General features: G+C 41.5%; 1 long non-coding RNA gene across 1 annotated transcript; it reads right to left on the minus strand.

The window, feature by feature from the left end:
* Positions 1-384: 384 nt before the first annotated feature.
* On the minus strand, positions 385-1,898 carry LOC117823332. Its single transcript, XR_004633369.1, has 2 exons — positions 1,821-1,898; positions 385-657 (listed from the first exon to the last, which is right to left on the minus strand). It is a non-coding gene; the product is annotated as an uncharacterized LOC117823332 (long non-coding RNA).
* Between the last annotated feature and the right edge of the window lie 11,564 nt (positions 1,899-13,462).

A 13,462-nucleotide genomic window follows, 5' to 3' on the forward strand; every position in this document is an offset into this window, starting at 1 on the left:
GAGGGGGAGGCAGGACTGAACAGACATATACTGCTGCCTTCTAACGTATACCTTCGCTGCATCCCTCCGTCTGTGAGACGATGGTCTCTCCCTTTTTCCCACCGACGATGGGAGGTCTTGTCTCGCTACATCCTCTGCGCATTGAGGTTTGAGGAATAAGTGGGGAAGGAGAGGAAGGAAGGAAACAAGGAAAGAGAGTGGGAGGAAGCGTGGGAATGAAAGAGGAAAGGAAAGGGAGTGAAAGGAGACATGAATAGAGGATGGATACGGGAGGAGGGATGCCTCGAAGGGTTGTAGAATGAATCAATGAAGCAGCTCGGCTTGGGAAATATTTTTAAGTATAGAAATAAAATGTAGGGTAACAGAGAACAAAGAACCCAGTCATGAATCTGAGAGGCTGTTTACTTTAAGTTATAACCCAGCCGAAGAGTCGGCGCCGCTGATTGTTAGTGAGAGATTGTGTTAGACGGAGAGAGAGGCAGAGAGTGAGCTGATGAGAGACAGGGAAAGATGGAGGTCAGGTCTCCGGGTGACTGACCGGCTGTCTGTCTCGCTGCGGGCTGTCATCGCTCCCACAGATGCTCAAATTGTTGTTCATTCATCTTTACCTTCAGCTCAGGAAGACGCCGCTCAGGATGCTAACAGGTCTGCTTGAACCTGCAGCCACACACAAAACACAAACCATCGTCCTGTTTCAAACAAGAAATGCACTCCTGACATTTATCCACATCATTCTAGGAGTTCTACAGAATCTCTTTAACTTTATGCACATTTCATCCTGTGCACAAAGTAAGGATGAGTCTGTGCAGACAGGGAGCTTATTAGGGAATTCACCTTAGTTTCAGAACCTGTCCTTAGGGCCCTACGTATACAATGAAAGAAAGATATGAAGTCAAATATGCTGAACGTGAGAAAGAAAGAGCAAGGAGAGATGCAGTTGAGGTGTGGTCATGCTCCTGAAACTTTGCATCACTCTTGCATGCACAGCCGACCTCCCTCCATCAAATTTAAGAGCAGCACAGTTTTTATTTTCACAGCTGTTTTAGATTTAGTCTTAGTCTTGAGGTGAAAACATGTCATAGTTTTAGTCTCTTTGATGTCACGCGTGTAAAAACCAAGGAAGAGGACTCACGTGCAGATAACTAAAACACTGTTTAATAACTTGTGTTCAAACGTAAACAGAAGGTCTTACTGAAACGTCCAGGAACTGAATCCAACAATGTCCAACTGAAGATCATAGAAACACAAGAAGAACCACAGGGAGGACGAGGAGAAATATCGCAAGGAGAGAGTACTGGGAAAGTAAACACACAGGTGTGACAACAACGAGACACAGGGTGAAGCTAACAAGAAGCAATCACCCAGGAGGGAAAAACACAGGAAGTAAAAGTAGACTGGACACACGATGAGACTACTACAAAAATTACTACTAAACTACAAATGATTGTGAAAGATAAGACAACATGAAAAACACACAGTAAGAATTTCAAAATAAAACAGGAAACAAGGCTGATGTACAAATATAAACAAAAGCCACTCTTAACGTTTGGTTCTCTAAAGTTTTGCCTGTATTGCACTTTTACTACGATCCCAAATAAGGCGTTCACATCAAACGCGAATAAAACCATGCGAGTAAACACGAGTTCTTGTCTACCTCTCGCTAAAATTTGTCCTGGCTACTCACGTCCACGCAATTTTTGCACGAATTGAGCAATTAATTTCATGTTAGAGGACAGACTTAAGGAAGACCCAAGTGCAGATTTTAAAATAAAAAGGTAATAATAAATAAATAATTAACAAAAAGTACCAACAAAACTTACTAAAAACGTCCAAGAATAAATCCAAATATAGCATAGGGATCACACGAAAAGAAACAGAGAACACGGGGAAGACGAACAATGATCCAACAAGGGACAGGGCAAACAGGGGAATTAAATACACAGAGTAATCAACACAGGTGTGAAAACAGGACACAGGTGAAACTAATGAGGGGAATCACAAAAGGAGGGAAACACACAAGGGCATGAAGTAAAACTAAACTGGAAACACAAGGATTCAGAACTACAAAATATAGCAGGAAACACAAGACTAAGCTATGAAAACACAACAAGAGAGCTGGATCACTAAATACTCAAGGGAGACAAAGGATAACTAAACCAGAATAAACACAAGGAGGAACCAAGGCATGAAACACAAGGACAAACCCATTTGATAATTGTATTAACTAAAGCTTTAAATTAATCTTTCACTGAGGTTGGGAATGTATATCCAATTAAAATAAACTGAAACTTAATTACATAAGAAAATGATCCTAAAATGTCATTACTCATTAGCCATTTCATACTACTCAGGGTCTAATTTGACCAATTTTTTGTACATAAAAAGACAAAAAAAACCCATTAAAACTTTTCTTTTTAGCTAGAAATTTGACGATTTGTCTTAATGTGACCCTGAATATACAAAAATGGAAATATTTTACAACTTTCTAAACATGTTTTAGTGCAGATAATGCTTAAAATTAGACAAACATTTTTTTATAGAGACTAATTATGAGGGGGATATTGTGCAATGCTTGAATATGAGCTGTATGTAAAGGCTAAACATCGTCAGAGCTCTCAGAACTGTCTTCTGATTCTGACTAAAAGCCCCCATCTAAATCAGTTCAATTTTTCCTTTTTCTCACAAAGTGTGGCCAGCGTGTGCGCACACTGTCACCCTGTCAGATTTCTATGGCTTTGCGTGGATCAAAATCTTTGATATCTGGTGAGCACAATTGTCAATTGTCTTCATTAAGGCAAGGCTCCTTCCAGCTAGACTCTCTTCAATACGAAAAGTCTTGGCGGTTTTCGTCCTCAGGCTCTCCTGATGACTTCAGGCACTCTCACAATCCTTTCCTGCTTCTACTTTGAAATTATTAGTCCTGATCACGAAATTATTTGTTTTGTGTTTTTCTTTAGCATACATTCGGCAATCCTGACAGAACATTACGTTGAGCCACTCACGACTAGTTAGCCATTTACAGTTAAACTTCCTTTTTTTCGTTTTGCAAGGTCCAATATCCTCCTCCTCCCCTACCTCTTTGGTAGGCCAATCCTTTCTCTTCACGGCCGTCTGTCCCAACCATCGCCACATCTTGTTTGTACTTGTATTTTTACCGGTGTTTATCCTTTTTTCAACCCAGTGTAGATGAAACCGCACCCACCTCTCTAGTACGGAAGCCTTGTCGGTTGCGTTCCCATTGAAACCGCACTCACGCTTCCCGCGAAATAGATGGTAAAGTGCCTCATTAATCACTGGCCAAGCTGGCTAGTGAGTTTTTTTTAATACCCTCCAAAGTGAATTTTCGACCGTATTTGGCGGGTGAAAATTTAGAGCCGTGGTTTGTAGTATTAATGATGTGTTCTTAGATCATCGTTGTCTCTGTGTCATGAAATTAAAAAGGTTGACGGACATGTTGGTCTTAAATAAATGACGTTTTTTTTCGTGTCATGACAAGTCTTTGCAGTCGACCTTCTAGGCCTCCATAGATCAGTCTTGGTTTAATGTTTTAAGACAGGATTAACTTATCAACACTGTGATTATCATAAACAGACAGAATGCTTTACACGTGAAGTTTTAAACATTTAACAGAGTTTGAACGTCGTAGTTACTCTCAGAATGATCATCTTTGTTCTTTCTCCACCTCTCCTCTTCTTCATAATTTCAAACTGATGATAATCGGGCATTAAAATAGTGCTTAGTTCTGCTTTTTATGCATCTTTGAAGTACTGACACTCCTAATTTCATGCATTTTCTGTGCTCTATACTGTGGTGGGAAGAATGGGGTCATAGCTTCACATAACTGCCCGTGTTAATACATGTAAGCACATTTTAATCTGCTGTAATTGACTGAGTTTTACCTATATGTTACAGTAGGCTGCCTCCAAACCACGGAGAGGGATATGCAAATGTGTCTGTGTGCGAAGGTGTGTGTGTGTGTGTGTGTGAGTGTGATGCTAAAAGAGTGAAGGTGGTGTGATTGAATGAATGTCCACTGAACCATGAAGGAAGGTGAAGCAGAGGTATGTGTGTGTGTGTGTGTGTGTGTGTGTGTGTGTGTGTGTGTGTGTGTGTGTGTGTGTAATGAACAGCATTCCTGCTTTCTTCAGCTGGTTTCCAGCGTCGGCCTGGTTGAGTGTGTGTTTCCTCTGAAATGAAAAGCAGAACAATGTCTGAATCTGCAGAATCGTAACACACATTCATCATGACAGTTTGTGTTTCTGTGTTATAAACTTTATCGACTTCAGCAGAGATAATTTTTTAACTTGTAGGCACATGACACGCTTAAATAAAATCTCTGCCTGCTCTTATCCCAACAATTCATGGACCTACAGCATCTGCATGGCACCAGACTTCCAGGATACTAAAACATAAACCAATCTAAAGAGCATCTGCATGGCACCAGACTTCCAGGATACTAAAACATAAACCTATCTAAAGAGCATCTGCTGTAGCTGTGACGTGAACTAGTCAGGGGATGGAACAGACAAAGTTTGCTTCTAGGTTATGGATGAGATGGAGGAACTCAGAACTTTATCTAAACTTCTAAGAAGTTTTGAGGGTCTTTCCTGACTTTACGGTTTCACAATAAGTACGAAGACTCTTTCCAAACAGAGCAGGTCTACACCGTACTCTATGTTCTATTATCAACAAAGACCCAACATCAAGACAGGATAAGATCCAGTCCCATTTTACAGACAGGACCCTCTGATCTCATCTTAATCCACCATGAGCAGAGCACTTTGCAGCATTTAGCAAGTTACAGTGGTAAGGACAAACTTCCTTTAACAGGCAGAAGCCTCCAGCAGGACCAGACTCATGTAAGACACACATCTACTGAGACCGTGTTGGAGAGAGGGATAGAGGGAGATGAAGAGAAAGAGAGATGATAGTGGTGATACGGATAGTAGTAGTTGTAGCAGCTGGAGTCTGGAACATCCACAGCATCAGAGGAACCTACGAGACATGGGAGCTCAGGGACTCCAGAAAGGTCTATGGTTAGTAACTGTAATGGGACAGGAAGAGTTAAAGTAAGAGACAGGCAGAGAGAGGAGAGAGAGAGGTAAAGACAGGATCCCAAAGACACACTTCTCTTGGCTTCTTGGTTTCTTGATTAATTTTAACTTTTACTTCCTTCGATCTGAAACATTTATTATCTGATTAAAATGGAATGCTGAAATGAAGGCGTGTTGAACATTAAGAGAGACAATGTAGTCCACTATCACCCACCAAATACATGTTATCACTCTTGGCTTGAGTCTAAAACATTGTGACCATAAGAAACTTCAGAACTATGACCATAAGCAGGAAGTCTCTCCAATTACAAGTTTTATTTGCAACTTATTTCAGAAGCAGTTGCCATCTAACCTTCAAAAACCAAGTAGCAAGCAGATATGCAGCCCTTAGACATAGGCTGAATAACAGTGCTGTCAGGCGATCAAGATTTTAACCCTTTATTGCACTGATAACATGCATCTGCTGTGATTCAGACAGAGCTACGAAGCATGAAAGTCAAAACCTTTAAATCAAATCAGGAACCGTTAAGAGGACATTTGACCCCAGAGGTGTGTGGTGGATGTTCTGAGAAACCTTGAGCAGGACCAGACTCATGTTAGACACACATCTGCTGAGACCGTGTTGGAGAGAGGGATAGAGGGAGATGAAAAGAGAGAGAGATGATAGTGGTGAGACCAAGCGGCAACCTCCGGTCTAAAAATACGAGTCCAACGCGGAAGTGCTAAAAACTGCAGTTCGCCAAGGATCCGCTTGAGGCTGGCTCCAGATGTACCGGAAACCACATACACACCAATTTAAAAAAGCCGAACTTTGCAGCAGAAATAAACATGTTTACAGTCTGGTACAAAAGACGAGTATAGTCTGGATAGTTCATTTCTCGATCGGCACACACTGTACAGGGGGTACATTTTTTGGTAAGGCGACAATTTTGACGATATTTAGATTACGAGTTTTCCATTATGAGAGGAACAGCTTACTTGACTGACAGGCGGGAACACCGGAGCTGTTGGCTAGGAGGCTCAAAGCCCGCCTCTTTACGTCACAATCCCTCGACAGCAGCAATATGGCTGCTGCCGACGATTAGCCTCAAAACTGCGCTTCAGAAACAGATGGGTGACGTCACGGATTCTACGTCCATATTTCATACAGTTTATGGGTGAGACGGATAGTAGTAGTTGTAGCAGCTGGAGTCTGGCACGTCCACAGCAGCAGGCAGAGATCCAGAGGAACCTATGAGACAAGGGAGCTCAGGGACTTTTCAGAGTCCAAGTTCTGAAGCCAAATTGCCCAAGCATTCACAGTTCTAGTTTTACTCTGCAGAAAAATGGAAGCTACTCTCTTCAAAACGTCTCTAGACCTTATTGTTTACAAATCACAGCCCATAGAGTGCCGTGTTGAATGACTTTCAGGGTTCCCACTCTTTTCCAGAGATCATTTTCCAGGACATTTCCAGGACATTTTCATTGATGATCAGCTGGTATGACCGTCTAAATTTAGTTCCTAATTTAGTTCCTAAATAGTCTAATATGTTCCTCTCAGTGGAAGTCTACATTGAAAGACATGTAGTCTATGGCTATCAATGAAATCATCTCTTACATACTTAAAAATTATGGCAAATTGATAATAGAATAATGCAACCACAGACATACAGCACTTCACTTTATTAGTGCAACCAAGTAACAATGATGGGCAACATCTCAGCTTTCTCTTTTCTCAAAAAATATAAAATGAGCTAAGAAAAAAACAAAAGAGCCTGCAAAGGAATCATGAAGCTGCCTTACTGAAATAATTAAATAATAATAATGATCAGAGGATCAGTGCTTTAATGACCCAAATAGAACTGAATTACAAAAATGGCCACAAATGTTTCTCAACTCAACTCAGACTCAAAATATACCTGCTTAATCATGATATTGGCTTGAGGTTGCTTGAGTTTGGTTCTGGTTCTGTTTGCTCGAGTTTGGTTCTGGTTCTGGTTCGGTTTTTGTTCGGTTCTGGTACGGTTCAGTTCCGGTTCGGTTCTGGTTCAGTTCTGGTATGGTTTTGTTTCTGCTTTGGTTCGGGTCTGGTTGGGTTTGCTTTAGTTAAGTTCTGCTTCTAACCCTTACCCTAATCCTAACCCTAACCCTTATCATAACCCTAACCCGCACCCTAACCTTAATCCTAACCCTAATCATGACCTTAACCCAAGCCGCAAACTCCGGTCTCAAACGATGAAGCCCATGCGGAAGTGATATAAACTGCAGTACATCGAGAATCTGCTTGAGGCTGGCTGCAGAAACACCGGAAACTACGTAGATATGAATGGGAAAAAGACGATCTTTGCAGCATTAATAAACATGTTTACAGCCTGGTTCAAAAAACGGCTTGGCCCTATGAAGCTAATCTCTCTAATGGCACACACTGTACGGGGGGTGAATTTTTTTCTAACGTGACGGTTCAGAAGATATTAAGATTACGAGTTTTGCCCAAATAAGGACATGACTGACGTGACTCCCGGTCGGGAACACACAGCCATTGGCTAAGGGGCTCACACTACGTCACACTCTGCCTGGTTGAGTTCCGCATTAACAATATGGCTGCTGCCGTCGATTTGCTTCAAAACAGCTCTCAGGAACAGATGGGTGACATCACGGATACTACATCCATATTTTATACAGTCTATGCCTTAACCCCAATGACAACCCTAACGCTAACCCAACCCTAACCCTAATCATAACCCTAACCCTAACCCTTACCCTAATCCTAACCCTAGCCCTAACCCTAATCATAACCCAACACTAACCCTAATCCTAACCCTAACCACAACCCTAACCCTAATCATAACCTTAACCCTAATCACAACCCTAAACCTAATCATAACCCTAATCACAACCCTAAACCTAATCCTTAACCTTACACTAACCCTAATCATAACCCTAACCCTAATCATAACCCTAACCATAACTCTAATCCTAACCATAATCATAACCTTAACCCTAATCATAACCCTAATCACAACCCTAAACCTAATACTTAACCTTACACTAACCCTAATCATAACCCTAACCCTAATCATAACCCTAACACTAACCCTAATCCTAACCCTAACCACAACCCTAACCCCAATCATAACCTTAACCCTAATCATAACCCTAACGCTAATCATAACCTTAACCCTAATCACAACCCTAAACCTAATCCTTAACCTTACACTAACCCTAATCATAACCCTAATCACAATCCTAATCATAACACTAACCCTAATCATAACCCTAATCACAACACTAATCATAACACTAACCCTAATCATAACCCTAAACCTAATCACAACCCTAATCATAACACTAACCCTAATCATAACCCTAACCCTAATCACAATCCTAACCCTAATCACAACCCTAATCATAACCTTAACCCTAATCATAACCCTAATCATAACCCTAATCATAACCCTAACCATAACCCTAATGCTAAACCTAACCCTAACCCTAATCCTAACCCTAACCCTAGCCCTAACCCTAACCCTGGTTCTGGTTTGATTCTGGTTCTTATTGCTTGAGTTTGGTTCTGGTTGGCTTTGGTTCTGGTTCTGTTTTCTTGAGTTCGGTTCTGGTTCTGGTTCGGTTACCCTATCCCTAACCCTTATCATAACCTTAACCCCAATCACATCCCTAACCCCAACCCTAATCCTAACCCTGATCCTAACCCTAACCCTAATCCTTCTGTTTGCATGAGTTTGGTTCTGGTTCTGTTTGCTTGAGTTGGTTCTATTTTTTGTTTGCTTGAGTTTGGTTCTGGTTCTGTTTGCTTGAAATCGGTTCTGTTACGGTTCTGGTTTCGGTTCAGGTTCGGTTCTGGTTATCTTTGCTTCAATTCGGTTCGGTTCTGGTACGGTTCGGATCCGGTTCAGTTCTGGTTCGGTACCGTTTCTGCTCTGGTTTGGTTTGCTCTAGTTAAGTTCTGCTTCTAACCCTTACACTTACCCTAATCCTAATCCTAACCCTAACCCTAATCCTAACCCTAACCCCTAATCATAACCCTAACCCTAAACCTAACCCTAATCATAACCCTAACCCTAATCCTAACCCTAGCCCTAATCCTAACTCTAACCCTTATCACAACCCTAACCCTAATCCTTCTGTTTGCTCAAGTTTGGTTCTGGTTCTCGTTGCTTGAATTGGTTCTGGTTCTGTTTGCTTAAATTTGGTTCTGGCTCTGTTTGCTCGAGTTTGGTTCTGGTTCTGTTTGCTTGAGTTGGTTCTATTTCTGTTTGCTTGAGTTTGGTTCTGGTTCTGTTTGCTTGAATTCGGTTCTGGTTCTGTTCTGGTTCTGGTTCAGTTCTGTTACGGTTCTGGTTCGGTTCAGATTCGGTTCTGGTTCGGTTCTGGTTGGCCACTTCTGGTTCTCTTTGCTTGAGTTTGGTTCTGGTTTGGTTCTGGTACGGTTCGGTTCCGGTTCGGTTCTGGTTTGGTTCTGGTTCGGTTCTGCTTCAGTTCGGATCTGGTTCAGTTCTGGTACGGTTCTGTTTCGGCTCTGGTTACGGTCTGGTTGGGTTTGCTATATTTAAGTTCTGCTTCTAATCACAACCCTAACCCTAACCCTATGATCAGGGTAAGAATGGTTTTGTAACAGAATAAATGCACAAAATTGGGCAATTATAAGTCTTCTATAAAAACACAGTACGTAAAAGGGTTTTCAACACAGACCATTAGTTTTTGCAAAGTTAAGGTAAAATATACGGCTACAAGAGATCCTAAATTAAGAGCCGTTCTACTTTGGGAGCCGAGTCAAAAGAGCCGGCTCTCTGAAAAGAGCCAAACTTCCTGTCACTAAAGCACATGCTTACTACCATTTGCACTCTTAGTTTCCCTTGGAACTATTTGTATTGTAAAACGTATCAATGTAAATACTTCAGACCTGTACCATAGTGATAAACAGATAACACTTCAATTTGAATCAAGTAAATACCACTTGTATACTTTAACACAGAGGGTCATTTCATTCCTTGTGGACTCAACATGACAGCATTTATACTTTTCAAGTAATTGATCTTAAACGCTTTCAGAAAATTAACAGTAGCAAGACTCACATATCCCTTCGAGCCACCAAATGGTATCATAACAATGGTGTATGCTGTTTTGTAATTACACAGCATAATTTTATTATTTATTAGAAATGTATTCAAATTATTTCACGGACCCCCACGCTATGGTTCGCGGACCCCCAGGGGTCCCAGGACCCCACTGTGAGAACAACTGAGCTAGAGTATGGTAATTGAGCTTTCAGCCTGCAGAGAAAGTTGTGAGGCACAGACCCCCAAGCTCTCTGCCCGACTCCTCTGGCCACACTATAACTTAAATATAAGACTCTTTGAATTAAAAGAGCACTCTACAAGGTTAATGTACCATAAAACTAGACAATATACCCCCGTTTTCTGTGAATGCATGATTATGAAGTGAAAGAGAAAAGATGTGAAAAAAGTTGTGCAGTGTCGCTGTCTTTTCCAGCACAGCTTGCACTCAACTTTCAATGAATGGGGATGTGTTTTGTTAATCGGGTCAGGTCGCACGCAGCCATGTTGGAATAATTTTCCAGGACTACATGTGATTTTCCAGGACATTTTACTTTTTCTCCCATTTTCCAGGTGTTTTCCAGTGCTGGAAAACTGGTCAACTGTTTTCCAGGTTTTCCAGGACGCATGGGAACCCTGACTTTGTAAGGAAATAAAATGCGTTGAGCTCCCTGCTCACGGATTTCGAATACTACGGAAAATCAAAGATGTCATCTGACTAATGATTGCTGTTGTCCATTTAACACTAGAATATAGAAGTTCTTGAAATTCAAAGAGAAAATTATGTCTTGAGACAAGTAGCTGTTATAAACGTATATTCCCCTTTAGAAAAAAAACAAAACTTTGAAATTAAGTGTAAGTTTAAAATCCAAATTAAACCTTTTTTCATCACCGAAACTTTGGTTCAAAGTCCAACATGAGGAATATTTAGTCTCACTCTCTGACTGGTATAAAGGTTATTATAGGTCACTTATTTTCTTAGCCTTAGATAAAGATAAAGATTTAATGTTGTACTCTCTATGAGTATGCATGCAGCAGATTCCTGCAGCTTCAGACACCACACAGCGAGGCTAATGGGCGCCAGGGTTCATATTGACAGGCTGAGTGATTGGCAGATGCACAAAGAAGCCCTGCAGTCAAGGCTGAGCGTGCTGCAGCCATATTCTACACAGCTCCATTTACATGCCGCCATGTGGAGCAATGTGGAGCTCAGGAACCAATTTTTAACGTTACACTGTGAAGCAAATTGAGTCATTAACCTATATTAGCTTCATGAGCAGCTTGGTAAGCTAAGCAGCTCAACATGAGGGATGTGACCCTGCTGGATGCCACTCACTAATGTGAAGTGTTTCCTAAATCTGCACATTCAGACACAACACTGATGCATTTTGCAAAGGAAGTATCACAGCTCGAATGACAACTCGGTGCAGCACAGCGCATGAAGAATCTGTCCATCACAGGTGTGTGAAACTGTACATACAAATGCCATGCGTGTTTGTATGCAGCTGGATCAGGAGTGCATCTGTTGGCAGACTGCTTCCTGCATCTGCTGCTGTCTTTGTGTGAGTGAGTCAATGTGAGAGGAGCCGCTCCCTGATCCCTCATTCTCATATTAGCTGGACAGCTCATCGTACACGCCACGTGATTCATTGCCTGCAATTGTCTCAGAGTGTAAATAGAAAGCAGATATTGCCGCTGTACATGGTCTATTGGTTTGTGGATTGATGTTTGGCATCAAGGAGCTGCTGCCATCTTATTTTGTAGGAGTCAGGGATGAGTGTATACGGGGTTAATTATAATTAAACTGCTGAATCATCATCTGATTATTCATCTTGTCAAATAGAGGCCAACAGCTCCTTAAGCGTACCTCGTTTTATTGTGTTTTACTTTAAAAGGAAAATTTATTTACAACATAGACATCACGCTGTTCGGAAGAAGACTTGATGGAATATGTTGGCCAGTGGTGTCGCCTCCTACTGGATATTAGGAAGAAAGAATGCAGGTTATGGGCACTTCTACATGGGCTTCACTTTCGAAAGCAAGAGGCTACATCCACTTCTCTTGTAAATTGTGGACCATGTCCAGACCAGGACCCAGATCTTGTCTTACCCTGGGTCATTTTATTATTTTTTGACATCAACAAAACTTATAAAAAACAACTCATGACACTAAGTAGGCTAACTTTAGCGTCTCGCTTACTTGACTGGGTGCAACCATAGACTGTATATCAAATAGACGTAGTATTGGTGATGTCACACATCTGTTTCTGAAGCGTTGTTCTAAAGCAGATCAATCGGTGGGAGCCATATTGGAAATGCTGAACTCAACCTAACTTCGTCCAAGCAAATGTGAGGTAAAGAGGCAGGCCTTTAGCCTTTTTGCTAACAGCTACAGGGTGTCCATGTCAATCACGTCAGCAATGCCCTTATTTGAGCAAAACTCATAAGTTTAATATCTTCACAAATAATAAGTTCTAAATAAATTCACCCTGTACAGTGTGTGCTGACGTCACGGCAGCGGATCTGAAAGATTTCTATTTTACTTCCACTGGATCTGCTACGTTGCATTCCGGTTGCGTCTCTGATGCGGAAAGTTGGAACACAACGGATCAGATACAATACTTCTATTTTTGCTGGACGTTGGAGCATGACGCATCAATCTCAACAGAGCAGATGAAGCAGGATAGGAAGTCAAGCACCAAAACAAAATGAAAACATCCAGTTAATTTTCAGAATAAAACACTCTGTGTTATCACCAGATCGTATTTCACTTCACTACAACAACAAACCGTCATGATGAGCGGAGCCAGGCCTGGAGTCAACAGGTCAGAGGTTTTCAGAGGACTATAAAGACAACTAGGAGGAGGAGAGGAGGAGGAGAATCTTTGATTCAGTAATTACAGCTGGAAAACCTCGGTCACATGACTCCAGCTGATAGGTGGTCCCGCGCCGCGCTGCGTTCCAAAATCGGCGTACAAGAGAGCACGGAGCCAGACCGCAGTGGATTGGAGACGGACTGGACACGGATCTGGTGGAAGTCACGTGTGTTCTGAAAATCTGGACTTGTTTACAACAACACTGCTGTACATTGAGGGCAATATTTTAAAGGAGCAAACCACCATTTTTATTCAATTCATGCATTGAGATTTCAATCTATCTTTTACTACATCTTGAAATGTATGCATTTCTTTATTCATTTTTAAAAGAGCAACCCACAGTTTTTTTGAATTTTATGCGTGAAATCTGAAGCATTCAGAAACAGTGGCATGCCATTAGATGACTGATAACTGAGAGCTCATGTTGTGCTACAAAGTGAGAACATCACACTTCACAGCATTTTTCTCAGCTACTTTGG

This window comes from Notolabrus celidotus, chromosome 12 (genome assembly GCF_009762535.1).
Source record: "Notolabrus celidotus isolate fNotCel1 chromosome 12, fNotCel1.pri, whole genome shotgun sequence".
In the NCBI taxonomy this organism is placed as follows: Eukaryota; Metazoa; Chordata; class Actinopteri; order Labriformes; family Labridae; genus Notolabrus; species Notolabrus celidotus.